This window comes from Ammospiza caudacuta, chromosome 1 (assembly GCF_027887145.1).
Source record: "Ammospiza caudacuta isolate bAmmCau1 chromosome 1, bAmmCau1.pri, whole genome shotgun sequence".
NCBI lineage: Eukaryota > Metazoa > Chordata > Aves > Passeriformes > Passerellidae > Ammospiza > Ammospiza caudacuta.
Genome location: NC_080593.1, coordinates 18,838,027 through 18,851,652, shown reverse-complemented (window position 1 = coordinate 18,851,652; position 13,626 = coordinate 18,838,027). Strand labels below are relative to the sequence as shown.

The 13,626-nt window shown below is 37.6% G+C and overlaps 1 protein-coding gene across 2 annotated transcripts in view; it reads right to left on the bottom strand.

The window, feature by feature from the left end:
• The window catches only part of PIP4K2A (phosphatidylinositol-5-phosphate 4-kinase type 2 alpha), a 108,011-nt gene that overhangs the window by 56,160 nt on the left and 38,225 nt on the right, over positions 1–13,626 (bottom strand). The window contains exon 1 of one of the 2 annotated variants that reach the window (XM_058825547.1): positions 12,245–12,330. The exons of the other annotated variant lie outside the window; for it this stretch is intronic. The gene's annotated coding sequence lies outside the window, so the exon portion shown is untranslated. Of the gene's footprint in view, positions 1–12,244; positions 12,331–13,626 lie in introns of those variants that run through there. 2 annotated transcript variants of the gene reach the window in all.

Here is a 13,626-nt window from a genome sequence, read left to right as displayed (position 1 = left end):
CTTCTACTTTGGCAAAGAAACTTGCACAGAAAACTGAAGAGAAAAAGATATCAAACCTTTTTTTGGTTCAGACACAAAGTCACCATTTTGAACAGGCCACAGACTTCCTCAACAGCACAGTTAACTCATTTACTGGTAGGTTAATGCTTATGAAAGCAAGCCTATGGGCTTCTGGTGGATTGTTCATACAAAACAGGGCTGTAGAACAAGAAGACAACAGAGGAAATTCTTTGGAGTATAAAATTCCACATTTAGGGTCTCTTCCAGCACCTTCTTGATACTGAACACCCAGCAGGTCTTACCAAACAGAGCCTTTTCCTGCTCACTAGAACAGGCACCTACAAGAGAAAGTTTCTTTAACTTATTCATTCTATTGTCCTGTAAAAAGCCCTTTGCTAAGCTGCCCCTATTTTGTAAGGAGCAGAGGTTTAGGTTAAAGCAGCAGGCCGAGTGGTGACAGGCAGAGCTACAGGCAGCATTTACATCCTCTCCTTCCCAGATGTGGAACACACTGAGGTATTGCTACCAGGACAGTAAATGCCTTGTGCTGAAGTATAAACTCAAAGTGAAGTGATTATTTTACAACTCTTTGAAATCTACCTTGAAGGGTCTGAAAAGGGTGGATGAGGTCAGCAGCTAATCAATTTTGTGGAAGACATTTGCCTGTTACAGGGCAAAACCATCATTTGATAAATGTCATTTGACAGTTTAAATTACACTCAAACCCATTCTTGCAAGAGAAATAAAAGATTAAGTTCTGCTGTAGAGAAATAAATCAGTTCAGCAAAATACACCTTAATATGTTTTAAATGAGGTTTTCATCATTTCAATCACACAAAAATTCATCTCTTTCCCCTACCTCTCCCTGCTACCCTGCAAGGTAAAAAATATCCAGGTTTTTTTTTTTTTTTTTTAATTTTGCAATGTGTTAGACTTTAAAGGGCATAGAAGTCTTCTATAAAAGGAATATCCAGTTACCTATTCAGAATCATGTCCCAAAATTAATGCAATTATATGAAAATTAAATAATGCAATTATAGGAAAAACAGGGTAACACATTTAACTTTTTCTGAGTCTTTGGAATCATTGCAATTTAAAGTACATGAACAGAAAAAAACTCTAAAGTAAAAAAACCCCAAAATCAAACTTAAACCACCCTGCTGCCAGGCAGCTACATAAAAGAATCTAAATTTTACATGTCTCAAAACATCTACCAACAATTACCAGAGCAGTTTTGTGTTTTTTACAGTTCAGGTGATGCCTATCATTAGATTTCTGGCTTTCAATAAAATTCAGTAATTTACTATTAGAAAAGTATGACAAACTGAATCAAGAGTATTCCAAACTGCCTTAACATATACTTTTCCTGAAGTACTAACCACAGAATAACTGAAAGACTCTGCAAGAGTATTAAATATGGATCATATTTAGCAATACTAAAAAATGAACAGCTCAACAACAGCTACCATATTTTATCAAAAAGAGTAGCAAGACCTTTGTTAAGTCTTATGATCTGCCTTTGAATTAAAAAAAAAACAAAAGAAAAAAATTCACAGCAGACCTCAGATACTTTCATGAGACTTCTTGGCTGCTGTTTTCCACAGGAAAAAGATCTGTTTGGGCAGGGTAGGTCTGTAGTACATGCATCCATGTGGAAAACAGGATATTGTGACATACTCAAAGAAAGCTCTGGACAGGATATTGTCCAAACACAGTCCTAAAACACAGCAAAGAAATGGTTTCCAAAAAGCATTCATGTTTGCTTTTAAATTTGGAGTATCAGGGTCCAAAAATCCAGACAAAGGGTTTTATAGCTTGGTTATCACTCCTGATCAGAGAGTTTGGAATGACAGGGTTTAAGAACCTATAACAAAAGCACTTAAATTTAATTTCCTTCCCAACAATTTTGATTGCAAGCTTTTAAATCTTTCAAGTTTCTTGGACACTTGCACAGTCTAGAATATCCAGAACAGCTGCTGTACACTATCAGACAAGCATTAAGTCACATTTCTACAGATTTGGTTAAAGTTCCCATGAATCCCCTTACACATTTCAATGAGTGCAAAAACTGACACTTCATAATGTGCCAAATAATCAAAGGCCAAAAATAAATTAAGCAGCTCAGATACAATGTCTGTCATGATAATCCCTCATTCTCCTAAAAGCTAGGTCAAATGCCATAATATGTACAAATACATTAATGCCCATTAATGAACTGGGAAACAGAATAATAGAAATACAACTTGTTTGTAGTGGAGATTCTTGACAAGCTAAACACTTCCAGTAGCAAACATCACACAAGAAGAAAGTCCTGTCTCAGACCAAAAAGAAAATTGTAAAGGACTGTAAGCTCTTTGTACTTGGATGAGTTGTGAGGCACACTTTAGACATGAGCTCATCCTTCTTTGCAAATGCAATTGTTAAGAAGACAACAAGACAAGGGACACAGCTCAGCCAACAATTTGCAAGCTATTAGCTTCCCACAAATCTGATAAAAGAACATTTTATTTTTTGAGCAAAAATATCAAGTCATCTGCTTGAAACTTAAATTTGTGCTGGGAGGTTGATGTACTTTGACAATCTTTCATATCAATGGGCATCCTCAATTATTGTTTGGCATAGTGATTCAAAATACACACACTTGTCACAAGGTCTGATAGCCATCTGGTCTGTATTTTTCTAATTAAAAAACAAAATGCTTATCTGGCAACAGATAAACTTTTAGCTCACTTGGCTTTGTCCTAAAAGCTTCACAAAAGAATGACCAAAAAGAGGAAGATGATAGGAGGCACCAGGTATTTATTACAGCATCGGGAAAGGTTTGAAGAAGACAAGATCAATTCTATACACAAAGCAGAATTACAACTCAGACAAATGTTCTGCCAAGTCTCTAAATTATCTATTTATTGTGGATTCTAGAAGAAAAATTCAACAAGGAAGAACACAATGAAATAAAATTATACTTATATTCCATGAATCCTGTTACTAAGATCTTGGGAAAAAACAAACTTGCCAACCAAACAGAAAACAAACATAAAGGATTCTATTAAATAATGCTCATCTCATAGTAGCTTTTAAGATTATATTTTTCAAGTATATATTTCTGAATAAGAAAAATGAGGTAATGAATTTAAACATAAAATTCCAGCATGCAGTTGAACAAAAAGGGAGATGTTGTAGCTTTACCTGAATGCTGTAATTGAAAAATGAAAATCAATAGGAAAAACTTCTCTTCAATACAGAAAGGCAAAGTATAATGGGAACAGAAACCTAAGGAACCATTTTGCCTATAATACTCATCCGCTTAATGAAGAGAAAGGCTTTAAAAGCATCCTGCCTAAGAAAAACAACCTAGGAAGTATGCAGAACAAATGCTATGAAGCAACAATTTAAGTCATGAGATGGGCCTCATTAATTTTCACAAGTTATAACAAATGCAGAAAAGCCAATTTTTTGCCTATTTTTACACTGGTATAATGAAAGTAATGCATTTCACATTATTATTAGTAATAGTAGTAGCAACAGTATTAAAGAAGACCAGTTGTGAAGGGGGTTTAATGTCCTCTCACATATTCCAACCTCACAAATACGTTATTTAGAAAACTGTTGACTTGTGAAAAGATGACATTAAAGCATGATTCCTTCTGGCCATTTCTGACTATGCATTAGGTGAAGGCTGGAGCTGTGAGGCAAATTTTCTGCAAACAGCAGCAATGCTATTTGCATTATATAAATCTAATTTAAAAAGTTAATTAACTGACCAAGAGTGACCCTGGAAGTACACGAAGGTCACACCACCTGTATTCCTGTGCTCTGTAAGGTGATGCAGCAGTTGCTCCCGGTAACATGGACCAACAGAATAATTGGAGAGCACAAGTGACAGAACTCGCTCTGCCAGCATGTCTTAGCCTGCAGCTAAACGAACCTTTTTTAGCCTCAGCCTAAATCTCCCATCCTTCAGGAGAAGTAATAACTTTACATGTAAGCACCATGCAAAATATTATCCTAGAGGTCCAATGGGTAAGAATTGCATTTCCTCGGTTTAGCAGAACTCCTCCATTCACCTCTCTGATGCATCTTGGTTGTGGCACTGTATTTGTCTTGCATTTACCATACAGTCTTTCACTTCAAAGTAGTGTAATGCCTGATGCTGGGCTAACAGGTCTGTAGTCACCTATGAGGGTTATCAGCTTTCCAGGTTTTATCACTATTTGAGGTGGTGCGTTCCCCTCCATACCCTTGTCAGGCTGCACTGTGATCTGAGAAATGCTCATTAGGCTTCAGCCTTGAAAACAGCACCTGGGCTCAGCTCCTCTTGAGCTTATCAGAAAGGCTATCTGCTCCCAGGAATGGCTAACGAGCTCCTGTTTCCCTTATGAACAGCCTTGGAAAATTCTTCTTGCCTGAATGACACAACGTTCCTGTTCTTACACTTTCAAAGAAAGTGCTGACCCAAACTGTGGCCAGGATGAAACTGAAACAAATTATGACCAAAAAAAAAGTTTCAAAACAAATGAATTTGTTTTGAAAACAAATGATGACTAAAGCCCACTCTCTTGCAACCCTATAAACAGTAGTCCAAAATGAGCTCTTCTGGGTTGCAGTGGGCAGTGACCTCCCTCTGACTGGGGCCTCTCAGAGCCAGAGAACCCTCATGGTTTGCCAGACTTGGAGGAGTGTTGAACCAGGAGTCCTGGACTTACACCTCCACTCCTCGAGGCTCAGCCTTTCACCCAACAGGAGATGTAGGGCATTCAAAGCAATTCTTTCACTGCCCTCCAACAGGAATTTTCCACAGGTGCCTTGCCTGCACTGACTCTTTATGTCTGTGTGCATATACTACAGCAAATCTGAGAGGAATGCTGCTTTCTTAGATGTTTAAATACCTGGATATTGAAGCAAGATAGGCCTGTAAGTAAGCTTGTGACATATGACTTAACCTTACTTAAATACTGCTAAGTGTTGTCCTTTCGCTGAGTTGCTAAGTATAACTTCAAAGTTATAAAGTAAGGTTAAATGCTAGTAAGCGTTATTCCTTTGTTAAATTGTCATGATTAAGTCATTATTTGGTTTAAGATAAAAGTAAAGTACTGTTAAGTTTGAGTGCTGTTAAATGCTGTTTTAGGCCGTGTTCTCTTTTATCTCGCTCTCACTGCAATAATGCACACATCCCTAGACAGTTCACAGTTCATTTCTGTTTTGTCTGGATTTTGTTTGGTTTTGTTGTTGCTTGTTTTTCCTCGCTGTCCCTTCTGTCCTGTAAGTAGTAGAGTGAATCTTGCCAATGAACTTTGTCATGGTGTCACTTAATATAAATCTGGCTTTTGCTGATACCCTTGCCAATGATTTTTTAAGCCATCTCAAACACTCCTTCATATCAGGATGCCATCCAGACAGTTTTTGCTGCATGAAGCCACTGTATGGGCTTCATTTAAGAAAATGCTCTCAGAGCAATAGCAGAAGCTCTTGCTGGTCAAGACACCATGACATCTGGAAGAAGACATGAAAGGCCTTAAAGTCCCAAGGAAACCCAAAGAGAGCCTGAGCTGAGTAGCAAGCTCAGAACAGACATCTGGGATTGTTTAAAGGTTGTTTTAGCACTTTCCTGTCCACCTTGTGGTCACTGACTTCTCCTGTATATAGTTTCTAAATATGCATTAACCTCTCCTTCTCACAGACAGTAAAACACACTTATTTGGATGTAAACTCTGCAGCTTCTGGCTACTGAAGCAATGAGTTTATGTGCCACTCCTTCAGAGTTTGGGAAAGACCAGTATCCAGGTATGGTTATAAGGAGTTGGGTTTTGCTATTGCTCAGGATATCCTTTCTCCTCACAGAATCTCAAATTTATTTTGGCAGTAATACCACATACAAAATTTCATTAATTTATTATCATTACTTATGAGATATTAACTGCCCAGATATAACAACTCTAATGTTGATTTTGCTGAAGGCCATGTACTGCACATTATTTCCAAACCCCAGAAAGCCTTCCCAGCCCTGCAGAAGAAGGGTGTAAGGGGAGGGTGCAGCAGAGCCACCAGGGGCTCATTGTCTCCCAAGTCCTGTCACCCTCCTAGTTCAACTAAACTGTGAGTTGAGATAATTATACGACTCAAGCATCTTCTTTATCCCTTGATATGAAATAAAATATAATTTCTTAAAAGCAACATAATATAATTGTGCAACCTTTTGCCTCTGTTTACAGGTCAGAATTTTGCTATCAGAGGATTTCCATAAGCTTAGGGGGACAATAGGACACATTCAATGGGCAAAGATGACACAAATCCGCTTTCTATTTATACTTTTTATAGCCCATAAATAAAAAGTAACCCCAGTGGTTTTAGTGCTGTTAATCTGAACATGTACCAGGTGCCACAGTGCCTCTGAAAGGAGATCAAACAGAAATGACCAAACTTTGTTATTCAGTAAGCACGACAACAACAAAACATCACTTCAACTGTAAAGACAAAACCAAAGTGTAATGACACAAAGTTTTCTGCAGCAAGTTTCTATTATGCTAGCCATGGTAACACTGCTCCAAATCCAGTCAAAAAGCATTTCCCATGATGAGGTGGCTGGTGACAGTATTTGATCAGCTGCCACTCATTTCCTCTCCTGAACCCAGGAATCACATTTCCACGACTCGGAGCAGAACCACCCCACAGAAACTCTCTCTCATCACTGGCATTTGAGTCAGGTTATGTATTGCTAATGAACAGTATGAGAAAGAAAATCTACTTTTTGATTATTTCCATATGTGAAAATCCAAATTAAAAACATTTAATGATTTAATTTATCCCTTAAGCAAGAATTTAATATACATACATACATATTTTATATATACACACAAATAATTTAATAAAAAAAGCCCTGAGCTGCCAACATGCATTTTCAACCATTAATGCTAATCTGAACACAGCAAATTCTCCAATGCAAATTAAAAAAACAAAAAAAAAAGCAAACTGAAGAGTTCTGAATAATGCACCCACAGTGAGCACAACATTGCATTTTTGAAGAGCTGAAGCCACATGGTATCAAACCAAGCAATATTTTTGGGACCAGAGGCAGGAGCAGGCAGCCTGCACAGCACTGGGGGTGGTTAACTGGACTCACAGCTGCTTTGCATCACTGCAGCAGCACAGGCGATCTGGAATGTGCACCCTCCTGCCCTCCATGTTCCTCTGAGCACACAGACTCATTTTCCCATTTTCAGGGTAAGAAATATTTTTTGAAAAGCAGCGTTAAAAAGGAAATACTGCCCTTAGTTTTCATTTAAAGATCTGAAAAACATACTTGATTTTTTTTTTGAAAGAGAAACTCACAGTAAGAGCCGCTGCCATTTTTCTCAAGAAGACTCAGACCACAAGGTGCCATACTTTGTAAAATACATTGTAAAATGAGAAGTAACAGTAATCTGCACTAATGACAACACAGACACTGATTTCCACAGCAGCAGCAAAGTGAAGGGGCTGCAGGGTCAGGTGTGATGTGTTGGCCCTCCAAGCCATAAGGAGTCAGAGGGAAGTTCACATGCACCAAGTTAAGCATCCTGCTTGTCACTTTTAATCCATCAGGTAACATACAAAACCCAGGATGGATTTAAAGTATCTACTTCAAGCTTGTAAGCTCAGGCTTTTATTTCTGGTATTTGATACCCCACCATTATTTATGGAAATTTAAGATTTTGCGCAAATTCGACTGAAAATGCTCAGTTAATACTGGGGCACTTTACAGGAAATCTAGAAGAAACACCTCTGTGCAGTTACAAGAAAGCTTTTGAGAAGAAAACAGGCTCAGTGAGCCGCAGGTGTTCTCAGAAAAACACACAAAGGCCTATGCCTCAAACCAGTCAGTGTTGCCACCATCACCACAAAAGAAACATTTCAAATCTGACCCATTTTTTCCTGCTGTTGCACCAAGATTTTTCCCCTTCTGACATGCCTGGGTGTGTTGTCAGTTGTGTGATAAACCAGAGCTAGAACCCAAACTAAACCTGTGAAAAAAGGATTTTTGTTCATTTGGATGACTTGCCAAACCTGCTCACTGCAAGGCTGCAGGAAGTGGAGGCAGCAGAGAAATGTTTCCTTCTGCAATTCCTTACCCTAAAGTGTTTGGACTATGAGCTAAAGCCCCTCAAGCTGGGAGCACTGCTTGCAATCTGAGATATGATTATTACAAAGTGAGGAAAAATTAATCCACAAATGTACTTTAAAAGTTAAATGAAATTTTAACTTCAATACCTTGTACAACATATGACAAAATGAAAAATAACAGTAAGCAAAATTAACCTCCTGCACATAAACCTATTTTGACATTTGATTTTGTTGCCAACATTTAAGTACTTAAAAAATCCCAAGTTTGCTGAAACGCAAAACTAACTTTGGGTAACAAACATTTTTTCAGGTGAAGACAGAATATTTTCTTCATTTTTGCTAGCAAAGTTGAACAGATAGGTCATTCAGAGTTGAGAAACCAACTGGGACTCAAAAAAAAGACTTGTTTTCCTTTTCTGGTCTCCTAATTAAAAAATGTTGTGGAAGATGAGATGTAGTTTTGAAATCTTAAAGCATTTTTGTGAGTTGAACTGATTATAGTCTTCAGATAATACTTCCTTTGTTTTAAAAAAAATATTACGATGTCAAGTATAAAACTTGGTTTGATTAACTTATTTTCCAGTTTGTGTATCCAGGACATTTAAGGCTGCTTTATTTAACTTAGGAAAAAGAATGCTGGTTTAGTGCATTGCTTTGCAATTTATCAGATGGAGCTTGACAAAGGGATTTAAAAAAGGATCTCTCTTAAAAAACAAACTCTTGCCTGCCAGTCCACTGTCAAGAATCTTCAGAGGAGACTGGCATTCAGTTGACTTTCCTATTTAGATAGTACTGACTTCATTAAATACAAATACAAAACTGAATTAAAATTAGTTACATATCAATACCAATCAGTTGCTTATCAATTTAAGCTTCATTTAAACTTCTGCTTTAGAATTCACTACAGTCTGCTGAGAGTCACTTGAGCAGAGCATTGTTTGACATGTTTTTTGTCTCATACTATCTTTTAGAACCCGAATGGATGAGATTTCTCTAATGCCCAAGTAAACAGAATTTAATCTACTCACAGTAAGAAATTGTACAATTGCAAAGCAGTTGTCAAGAAAACAATAATCCTCAGTTCTTGGCTAAGAACTGCCATGCCTAAACATCAACTAGACTGAAAAAGTATACATAAATTGAAAGAAAAATATTGTTTTAAAATATTGTTCTTCTTTAATTCAAGTCTGTATGACAAATTTCCAATATTTATACATCTTTCCCAGGTAAATTTGCTCTCTCAGTATAAAAAGATTTGTAGAGACTTTGCATATTTGTCAAATGCAAGACAAACATATCCTTTTTTGGACAGCCAGATATTAGAAAAAACCCATTTACTCTATTATTTCTGAAGTTCTACAAACTTAGTGTTAAATTTTTCCTTTTAATGTTTGAAGCAACAAATAGCGACACACACTATCTCTGCCTAGGCTTGCAGAAACAGTTATGTCAATAAAATCTTTATCAGCCAACCAACTTTATACCACAAACTCTAAAACTTGAATTCAAACGGCAGTGAGGCCAAAAGCTCTGCTGAACTTTTGGCTAGGAAGATTATCTTTCCAGTTCTTGTCTCTGTTTCCCTTAGACTGAAGACATCTTTGCAGGCTTCAAACACAGGAAGGCTGCCAGCACTGTAAGGACATCTTCCTGTCTTCAGGCTCCTGTATTGTCTCCCTCCCACCTCTACTGTCTAGCAGTAGATAAGCCCAGAAGGCACGACAGATCAAGTAAAGCCAATTTTCAGAGCTGCACTTGGCACAACATGAGGAATATCTTGTTTTTATAAGGTCATAATGCAGGGGGAAAAAACCCAAGAGAAAAAGGAAAGAAAAAAAAAAAGGTAAAAAAAAGAAATGTTTTGGACTACAATGTGTAAAATCAGTCGGATAAAAATGACTCATACAGCCTGGCTAGCTCAAGTGACCTCAAATACTAACACAGATACCATTAAAGAAAACACTACATAAATACACATTCTAAAATAACATACCATCTATCTGCCAGTGCTAAGAATAGCCTTGTACTAATCTTTTCAAATACTGAATGATGGATAAACAGATGCTGTCGTACTGTGATCTCTCTAACCACAGCAGTGACTGTGCTTACCCGACCCAGGACTGAAAGATCTAAAAGCAAGCACAAGGGTTTTGTGCATGTCTGCCCACTGCCTAAGAGAAAAGGTCCTCCATTTCCTCCAACACAAGGGCTCCTGAGAACCTCCTGCAGTGCAAGTGGGCTCTACAGGAACCACTGCACAGGTATTCACAAACAATCAAGGCAATTTATCTCTCTCTGAAGAAGCAGAGGTTTTATTTCTCAGAGTTGTCTTCATGAAATAAAACATGGCAAAAAATACAACTAGCTCAGATGAATCCCACAAGGAAAGCAGCCCAATTTCCTCAACAGTAAGGTGGAATTAAGGACTAGCACCAACCAAGAAGGCATTTGAGCTACTTCTTTTGAAGTGTTAGTCCACATGAAGCATATATACAGAATACCATATTCTCATATTTCATTTTGGTTTACCATCTGGAAATTAGTTTTATTCAGGTTGTAATGCAGTTATAGCTAGCTCTGCACTTGACAGTGTCACCAGAAAACCACAAAGTAGGCCTAATTTATGCCAGCATAAAATTGCACCTGTGCCAACATAGCTTACTTCATCTCACGTGAGCTGGAGACATTGGTACGAGCTGTTTTGGAAGGAGTGCAGTTTCACAAACAAATCAAAAACACACAACAGCTCTTGTCTATCTACTCTGCTTGTCAGAAACCAACTCCCTTTGAAAACATGGCTGGTGCACCTGGGTCTTTTACATCCAACCTTACACAGATTTTTGGGTGTCCACTTTAGAGTACTTCTCACCTGGTTTTCAGGAGAGCACAACAGAAACAGCTCCCACTGACTTGTGTTCAATTTTGGGAAGTCTGGGCTTCCAAGAATTAGCTTGATGATGTTTCTAATAAGGTTTGAACATGAAAAATCAATCTCTGCAGATGAGGTTTAAGTCAGAGGTTTCAAACTGAGGTAGAATTAATTGCTATTGAAATGTCTCTAAATTACAGTCAAAATAAAAATCCACTATGGACATAAGTTAGCATTAAATTATGAGTTTACTACCGGCTATTGGTACTATACAAGCCATGTTTTCTGTAAAATATACAGCTCTCACAGCCTAAAAGTAATAAAAGGTCAGTGACATAAAACAGGAATAACTTTAACTTCAGAAAGTATGAATTATGCTATTGAAAGAATCTCCTGATAAAGCAAATGCTGGAGAGTGTGATATGAAAACAACTATTGTCCTATTTCCCTTTCAGAAGTGCTAACTCACAAACTGTCACCAGCTACACATTTTCTTTGTTTTTGAAAAACCAGGAACAATTTTTAAAACCAGTATCACTGTAACAACCTCTCTTTCAGCTCCTGACACCATCTCACACACCAGACATTTTAGCTCTATTTTAATGAGTGCTCTGGAGGAAGCAAAACATCCAGAGGACTTAAGGCTCTACTCAGAGATAAGAAATGCATTTGCAGTAAAATTATTGAAATGCTTATGTGACTCTTTAATAGCATGTATCCCGTCTTTATACAATTAGTCACTTGAATTTTTTTATAGTAGATTCTTTGAGAAGAGGGTGTTTAAAGGAAAGATGTTCCTGAAGTCACAAATTACTGCAGATTTGTTGTTTTATAGAACCTAGGGGAAAATACAAGTATAATTTATCCTTAAAACATCCACTTCATTGTTAACACTTTAAAAGTATATGGAAAGCATTTTGAGCAATAAAGAGGAAAACAATATTCAAAACATTAAATAAATTGTTTCAACAAAGAAGTTTATGCAACTTGCTTTTTACCTTAATAAGAATTAGAGATTGCCTTCTTTCCTTGTGCCACTAATGTATTTGAATAGCAGGCTGAATTTGGCCACAAAGTGCTTTTTAACAGTATGCTTAAGTGCTCTGCTTACATTAATGCCTTCGGGCAAGCAGTAAAGCCAAAAGCAAATCTGGCTTTCACTAGCTGAGGTGTAGGCACTTCCAAAGCAGTTTAGTTGTGCGCTTTTACTAAAAAAAGCCCAAACACACATTCTGCTCCCAAAACAACCCCCACGACACCTCGCTAGCATCTCCTTACCTGTCAGATGGTTGCTGTTCCAGTTGCTATGACACACTTCCCATTCACCCGTGTAAATCACATCCAAGATCCAGCCTGCCAGAGCCTGTTACCAGCTCACAGCTATACAGTGACCAAGAGCACCTCAAGTGTTCACACCAAATTGTTAACAGCCTCTTAACCTCCTCTCTCTTCATCCCATCCAACCACAATCATCTTTTAACAACTCCTGATGTACAGGAAATACAGCAAACACCCACATAATTTCTCACTTGCTTCACTTTCCTTCCTCTATCATCCTTCAACAAACTTTGGTCTTCTCCAGATAGAAATTACATTGATTGAAGGATTAAACTGTAGGCTGCTTAAAGATTCAATGCACTCATTGAAGTTGTAAGTAATTAATTTTGCAACTATTAATTAAGCAGAGTCCAACTGAAAATGGAAATAACAAGAGATGAAGCACAAGTTGGTAAGTGCAGCTGGGCTTTATCATGATGGTGACCTAGACAACAGCAAACTGGGTCCAAAATGATCTGGCTATGGTCAAGTATTTAAAACAGGAAATAAGACAGAATGACCTTAGTGCAGAGAAAGAGGTGCTTTAATTCCCAGTGGAGTTGAGAGTGACTAGACAGCTCTAGACATCTGCTACTGTAGAGGCATGGAGGATTGATTTCATTTATCATTCCTTTGCTGCTCTGCTATTCAAATATTTGCAAAGCACCTACTTACTGGGAACTCTGATGTAGTATGAACAACTTTTGGAGACCAAGGATAAAGACTGTTGACTCTTATGCAAAATACATTTTACCTCGCAGAGAACACAAATACACACAAGCAAACAGCCAGGGGGACATGCAAAGGTGCTAGGAGAAAAAACCCAAAGCACACACACAGCAAGCAGAAGGTCTGTGAGCAGCTGCTCTTTTTGCAAGAACCAGACCTCTGCAAGTGCTCTGAACCATCAGCAATGCTCACCGCAGGCTGAGGAGGGGAATAGAAGGAAGGAAGAAAAAAAATACAAAGCCTTAGTTTTGGTTTCTTAAACTTGATTTGATGAGACTTTATAAGCATGTGTCTTGTCAACACATTTCAACATGAAATATGCAGTGTTATTGACAGAAAATATTCTCCTGGCTCCAAGTCTGAATTATCCATCATTTACATGTAACTAGTTTGAGATCTGTTCTCTTTTTAAATAAGTATATTATGCTTCCTGAATATTTTTCTTATGTTTTTAAGTTGTATTTTGCAATTAGTCACAGATTATGAACTGTTTTTTAATAAAAGTACAGGTAGGGAAAAGAGGGGAAAAAAAGGAAGTCATTAGTTAAAATAATCCTAGACTAGAAAGAGCAAGTAGCAAACACATTTATGCCACCAAAAATTGTTTACTCTTT